The sequence below is a fragment of the Arachis ipaensis genome, chromosome B8 (genome assembly GCF_059453495.1).
Source record: "Arachis ipaensis isolate K30076 ecotype BB chromosome B8, ASM5945349v1, whole genome shotgun sequence".
Classification (NCBI taxonomy): Eukaryota; Viridiplantae; Streptophyta; class Magnoliopsida; order Fabales; family Fabaceae; genus Arachis; species Arachis ipaensis.
The window spans coordinates 20,717,060-20,725,183 of NC_142443.1; positions in this window are offsets into that span (position 1 = coordinate 20,717,060).

The following is an 8,124-nucleotide window of genomic DNA, read 5'->3' on the forward strand; positions in this document are numbered from 1 at the left end:
TAGTTGTCATTGTCTATTGTGAAGCTTAATAATTTGAATTAGCCATCTCTTTTAGAATTTGAAATGAAATTCGCCTTGCTCTGCATAAAAAAAATTCATATTTGAGAAATTAAAGTTGAAAAATTGGGTTTTGGAAAATATTTTTTTTATTTTATTTTAGAAAAAAATCCATTACTAAAAGATAAAAAAATATTTTTTCATTACACAATCAATTTCATGAATAAAGAATCGAAACAAAGAATTGCAAAATTAGAGATTATATTCACTAATCTCATTTTGTAATCAAAACAATTGATTTTTTTCTAACAAAATACCGTGAAAAAATTGATTAGATCAATTAATGATGAACAAATATTTGATATTAAAGAGATGGATAAATAATGAAGAAAAATTTGATATTAAGTAGATGGATAAACAACGAACAAAAACAATGAAAAATTGATAATTAATCAGATTAATAAACGATTCTAATTGTAGGATTGAGTAATTGTTGATAGATTATTCACCAATTTATAATCTTAATATTAAAGAAAAATAAGATTAGAGTATCTAAATCAAAATAAAAACTTAAAAATTGAAGATAGAATTTTAAAGATAAGATAGATGAATAATAAAATAATAATTTATAAGCACGGGCAGAAAAATTTAGAGAAGCTTAACATATAATGCATTGCACAATTCAATCGATTGGGTAACACAACCAATCGATTGAATTGTGAAAATCTATATTGCTTTGAAGACTTAAATCGATTGGGTAATATGACCAATCGATTGAATAAGAAAAACCCCACATGCCTTGTAAAATTCAATCAATTGAAATTTGGAAAACCTGAATTTCAATCGATTGATTTGTGCATCCAATTGATTGAATTTCTAACAAACATGATTTTTTCAATCCAATACGTATGTAACAGATCAATGATAAAATTATGATCGATTAAGATTGCAAAATATTTATTAGGATTAATAAAAGATTTAATTTGTTATTGTTTTAATTTTTTATTATTAATAAACATGATAGATGAATGATAAATAATAATTTATAAAATAAAAAATAAATTTTATAATTAAATAATATATAAAAAATTAATTTATAACTAAAATTAAATAAAGACTATTTAACAGTTATTAAAAAACTTAAAAAACATGTTTTATTTTGGAACCATTGAATGGTCCAAACGTTTTGGGACCATCGAATCTTTTGCCCCTAAACTACTATACTAATGCCAAAAACATTGAAGGCACTAATTTAGAAAGTTGTTAGGGTTTGGTTTAAGAAAAAGAGTAAAGGTATTGTACGAATTTTATAAAATTAGACAATAAAACTAGTATTTTTACCCGTAATACTATTACGGGACTATAAATCTTTTAAAATTATATCGATCCTGTTATTATAGATTATGACACAAAAAATTTATAACATTAAACTATTTTTATAAAATGGTCGTAAGGGACAAAAGTCTCCGTCGACTAAGAAGACCAGAGTTTTAAACAAAATTAAATAATAAGTTTTTTAGTTATTATTTTCAAATGAAAGAGTTTAATTTTTTTTACTTAATTTTAACATTCGTTATCTAAAATTTGAAAGAATTTAACGTGTATATTTTATATTTGATTAGATATTAACTTTGTTACACAAATAGAAATAATTAATTTTTATGCTTGTTATTTAAAAATAATATTTTTTCTATATATATAAAAATATAATTAGATATTAACATAACAAAAATTTATATTGATAGTTATAAAATTAAATTATTTTTTTAAAACAATTAAATCTTAATTTTAACTTTTAATCACAATATTAATATTTTTTTTAAATTATATGTAATAAATATTTAAAAAGAAAGAGGTGAAAATATATATTCAAAAGATATTGTACGAATTTTATAAAATTAGACAATAAAATAGTAACTAGAATCAAATCTATAAAATAAAACTATTTTAGAAACACTGATGAATTTGGAAAACTCTTATTTAATTTTGATGATGAACAAACATTATTAAAATATTTAATTATAAAATTAATAATTTGATCTTAACTCATACTTACTAAATTAATAATTTTGTTGTGCAGATTTTATGTTGGGCCGAAAAATAAATTTCTGGCTTAAGCCCAATAACTAGCTCTGTTGCATGTTTTATACTAAGGAGCTGAAACTTTAAATTGATGGGCCAATGCTGATGACAGCCAAGCCCATGGTTAATTTTTGATAAAAGCTTCCTTTGCTTGATCCGAAACAAAGTTCATCAGGAAAGCAAATGTTAACCAAACGGGCCAGTTTTTTAATTTCAAAGCTATAAGCCCAAATCTCATTTGAGATGTATGATTCCAAACTTGGTCCGAAACTAAGGAAAAATGAAAGCAAAGTGCTTCCAACGGAACCAAGCCTTTAACCATGTGATGAATTTCAAAATCTATTACATTGTTAATTAATGCATGGGGAATATGAGAGAGAAAAATTCAGCTGAGTTGATTGATGGCTATTATGACAAACACGCCACTCTAAGCTAGGGAAGTAAAAGCAAGCTATTCTCATTTAATTTGTTTAACCACTTTGTATTGCTTTTCTTCAGATTCCTTTTTTTCTCTCATCTCTTTCTTCTTCTTTCTTCGGTCCTTGTCCAGGAAACTATGGAAGCTATGCTCATCAACCAAGAAAAAGAAGAAGTTGCATGCATCAAGACCATCAAGCTAATGATGGTAAGAAAACATACTAAAATAAAAATGAGCTGTGGCTGAGATATTCACCATATTTGGTTAAGATTTGGTGATGTATCTTGAGCCTTTCATGCTCAAAAATGGACGAAGAAGATTCGGCCAGTATGGAGGAGATTCTTGAAGCATGACTTGTCTTTGATTCTGTTTAACCACCACAGGGAGTAGCTAGAGTGGCGAAGTGATGGTTGAGGCAGAGATTGAAGCAGATGAAGTCATCATCATCATGAAGCATCAAGGGCCAGAATTTCATCTTGGAGAGCAAGCCAAGGATGGAGAGCTCGGATTGATGAAGGGTGATGATCAAGAAAGGACTAGAGGTAATTGCATGTTGGTTAATGCATGGTTATCTCTTCTCTCTCTATGTGGCCGAACCGGTTCTGTTTGTTGAAGGAGGAAGAAGTTGGCTTGGGTCTTTGGCTTCAAGTGTGGAGGCTTCTCTCTTCTATAAAAAGGGGGAACAGCCACTGGTTGGAGCAAGGAGTTAGAAGTAAGCATTGAGAGTGCATGGCACAGGATTCTCAGAGCTACCTAAGCTTACAATTTTTCTTCTCCTTCAATGTATTCTATTTTGTATTTTTCTGTTTAATTTTGTCATGTCTTGAGTCTCATGGAAAAAGGTAAACAGTGAGGTTTGTATGAAAAAGCCATAGAGCGAAAAAAGGCAGAGAGTGCAAAATTAAAAGAAAAAGCCATAGATGTCTTAGAGTTCCTTTGTTCATCTATGTTGTGTTTCATGATTCTGTGGGAATCCCCTTGTAAGTTGGGTTAGCACTTTACAAGTTGTAATCAGATTGATTATAGTGAAATTCCATCATTGTTGTGATGGAGACTGGATGTAGGCTGCACTGCACTTAGCAGCTGAACCAGGATATATCTGGGTGTAATTTTCTCTCTTCTCTACTCCATTTCTGTTTTCTACTACACAGGAGCAAAAACCAAAATTATCTCGTGCCAAGTGACGAGACAAAAAGAAAAGTCTCGTGGCTAGGGACGAGACAAAACAAAAGTCTCGTGTGCAGTGAAGAGATAAAAAGAGTACAATCCTCCAGAATTAGTCTAACAAGTCAGCAAGTGTTATCAAGCAAAAAAAAGGGGCTTAAGATTCAACCCCCCCTTCTCTTAAGCCACTGAAACCATCAATTGGTATCAGAGCTTGGTCTTAAAGAGATCAAGCTTTGCAGCTTGGAGCAAAGATCCTTATGGCGGAAAACAGTGGCGCAAATGTGGTGTCCTATAATCTGACTGAAGGTCAATCAAGCAATAGACCCCCTCTTTTCAATGGAAAAAATTATACCTATTGGAAGGAGAGGATGAAGATATTTGTGCAAGCAGTGGATTACAGATTGTGGAAAATCATCTTGGAAGGACCTCAATATCCAACTGTTACAAGTGCCGAAGGAGTTGTTTCTCTCAAACTAGAAGCAAGATGGACCGAGGAAGATAGGAAGAAGGTGGAGTTAAATGCCAAGGCAGTAAACCTGCTCAATTGTGCTATCAGCTTCGAGGAATACCGATGGGTATCAAGATGCACAACGGCAAAGGAAATCTGGGACAAATTGCAAATCACCCATGAAGGAACCACCATTGTAAAGAAGACTTGGACAGACATGTTGAATAGAGAGTATGAAATGTTTGCAGTGAAGGAAGGAGAGTCCATTGATGAACTGTTTAAACGGTTCAATTCCATCATTGTTGGCTTAGATGCTCTGAGAATTACACATTCTAATTCTGTGCTAGTGAGAAGAGTGTTGAGATGTCTCACAAAAGAGTGGGAAACTAAAGCTTTAATTATTTCTGAGAGCAGTAGCTTAGACTCCATGACACTTGATGATTTGAGAGGAAATCTTCTTGCTTTTGAAAATACCTATTTGAAAAAAGATACAAAAAAGAAAGGAATTGCATTTTCTTCTGTGACTAACCCTCTGGATGATGAATCCAGTGATAACTCTTCTGAAAATGAGTTTGTGTTGTTTGCAAAAAAATTCAAGAAAATGGCTAAGCTCAAAGGCAAAGGCAGCAGCACAAGGAGAATGAAGAAAGACCTTAGCAAAGTAACTTGCTACAATTGTAAGGAATTGGGGCATTTCAAATCTAATTGTCCCAAGCTGAAGAAGGAGGAAAAGCCAAAAAGAGGAAAGAAGAAAGGACTGATGGCCTCATGGGAAGACTTGGAGAATGATTCTGATGATGATGATGAAGAAACCGAGACCAAGTCACAAACATGTCTCATGGCAGACCACATAGATCAGGTAGTCTTTCATAACCCTAACACTGAAGATCTTCATCTTATGATAGACCACCTTTCTGAAAAAATAAGATGTTTTTTGCTGGAAAATCAAGAACTTGAACAACAAAACACCATTCTTAAGGCTGAAAACAGTTTTCTAAAAGAAAAAGTGAGAGAGGCCGAAACTGCTTGTGATCTTGTTGAAGAGAATAAGCAGTTAAGAGCCCAAGTTAGGAGCTGTGAAAGTAACCATTGTGTTCTTGCATATGTGGATTGTTTCAAGCAAAATGAAGCGTTGCTTAAAGAGGTTAAAAGACTTAAGGAAGACTTAGCCATGTTCACCCAAAGTTCCGAAAGTCTGAATCACATCTTGGCTAGTCAAAAACCTCTTTATGATAAGGCTGGGCTGGGGTTCTATAAATCTGAAAAATCACATTTTGAAAATATTGCATCATCTTCAAATGATACAAGATTTCAAGATCCCACCTACTTTAACAAAACAGCAACTCCAAGGTTTTGTAGACTATGCAATCGGAATGGACACTTTCCCATTCAATGCTTTTTCGGTGAAAGAATGGTTGGTGACAAGGTTTATAAAATTGTTTTTTATTACAATGGCTTAGGACATAGAAGATGGTTTAACGTTAAAGGATCCAAAAAGATTTGGATACCTAAGGTTACTTGAGCTTGTTTTGTAGGTGTGCCTAGCATCCAAAAGGAAAGAAAGTATGTGGTATATGGACAGTGGATGCTCCAGGCATATGACCGGAAAGGCAACCTTCTTCATAAAGCTTGATGACTATGATGGAGGACTTGTCACTTTCGGTGATGATGCAAAAGGAAAAATTGTGGCTGTTGGGAAAATTGGTAAAAACTTTTCTTCTTGTATAAATGATGTTCTCCTTGTACATGGCTTGAAACATAATTTGCTTAGTGTTAGTTAACTTTGTGATTTGGGTTTTGAAGTTATCTTTAAGAAATTTGTTTGTTTAGTTGTGTGTGAGAAAACTGGGAATATTCTTCTTGAAGCTAAAAGATGTAAATATGTGTATGGATTAACTCTTGAGGATTTAAAGGAACAAAATGTAACATGCTTTACATCTTTTGAATCTGAAAAATGGCTTTGGCATAGAAAGTTAGGACATGCTAGCATGTATCAAATTTCTAAGCTAGTCAAAAGAAATTTGGTTAGAGGAATCCCAAACATCAAGTTTGATAAGGATCTTACTTGTGACGCTTGTCAATTAGGCAAACAAGTAAAATCCTCTTTCAAATCAAAAGATGGAATCTCAACCAAAAGGCCATTGGAAATGTTACATATTGATATTTTTGGTCCTACTAGAACTCAAAGTTTAGGAGGTAAAAATTATGGTCTTGTGGTGGTAGATGATTACTCTAGATTTGGTTGGGTACTCTTCCTTGCTCATAAGAATGATGCCTTTCATGCTTTTTCCACCCTTTGTAAGAAAATTCAAAATGAAAAGGATTTGAAAATTGCCCATTTGAGAAGTGATCATGGAAGAGAATTTGAAAATCAAGATTTTGAAAAATTCTGTGATGACTTAGAGATTTCTCATAATTTTTCATGTCCTAGAACCCCCCAACAAAATGGGGTGGTTGAAAGAAGGAATAGAAGCCTTCAAGAAATGACTAGGGCTATGTTATGTGAGAATGAAATTCCTAAATTCTTATGGGCTGAGGCTGTGAACACAGCATGCTATATTTTGAATAGAACAATTATTAGAAAAGGGTTAAAGAAAACTCCTTATGAGCTATGGAAAGGAACCCCTCCAAATCTTAAGTATTTTCATATTTTTGGATGCAAATGTTTTGTGCTTAATAATAAAGAAAATCTTGGAAAGTTTGATCCAAAATCTTATGAAGGAATGTTTGTTGGATATTCCACGACAAGCAAGGCCTATAGAGTTTATCTCAAGGAGCATAGGACAATAGAGGAATCCATACATGTTACTTTTTGTGATTCTAACTTAATTCCCAGTATTGTGAAGGATAATGATTCAGATTGTGAAGAGGCTGCAACAAGTAAAGAAAATCTCAAATCTGTGCAAATTGAAGAATCTGTCAGCCCGGTTTTATCTCGTCAGATTGAAGGAGAAACCTCCATTTTATCTCCTGAGCAGACACGAGAAACTGAAACAGTGAGATCACCAGAAGTTCATCAAAGTTCAACACCTGGCCGAAAACCTAGAGAATGGAAGTCTATGAGGGGTTATCCTCATGACTTCATCATTGGTGATCCCTCTCATGGTGTAACAACAAGATCCTCCACCAAAAGGCAAACCGAACCTAGCAACTTTGCTCTCTTGTCACAAATGGAGCCCAACAATGTCAAACAAGCTCTTGAAGATCCATCATGGGTCAAGGCCATGCAAGAGGAGCTAGCTCAATTTGACAAGAATAAGGTTTGGACATTAGTACCTTATCCGGATGGTAAGAAGGTAACAGGTACTAAGTGGGTATTTAAGAATAAACTTGGTGAGGATGGACAAGTTATTCGTAACAAGGCTAGATTAGTGGCCCAAGGTTACGATCAAGAAGAGGGTATAGATTTTGATGAGTCTTTTGCTCCAGTAGCTAGAATGGAAGCAATTCGATTGCTTCTTGCCTATGCCGCCCATAAAGGTTTCAAAATATTTCAAATGGATGTTAAGTGTGCTTTCCTTAATGGCTTTATTGATAGAGAAGTGTATGTGGCACAACCCCCCGGTTTTTAACATAAAGAGTTTCCAAATCATGTTTTTAAATTATCTAAGGCTCTTTATGGCCTTAGATAAGCTCCAAGAGCTTGGTATGAAAGGCTTAGTGCCTTCTTGTTGGAAAATGAATTTCAAAGGGGTACCACCGACACTACTTTATTCATTAAAGCATCTAATGATGATATACTTCTTGTTTAAGTTTATGTTGATGACATTGTATTTGGTTCGGCCAACATTTCCTTGTGTGAAGAGTTTGGAAAACTCATGACTAGTGAGTTTGAAATGAGCTTAATGGGAGAGCTTACTTTCTTTCTTGGCCTCCAAATTAAACAAACTCCTAGTGGTACTTTTATTTACCAAGGAAAGTATGCAAAAGAACTTATCAAAAAGTTTGGCCTAGAAAATTCCAAAGCAATGGGCACTCCAATGCATCCTAACACAAAACTTGAAAAGGATGA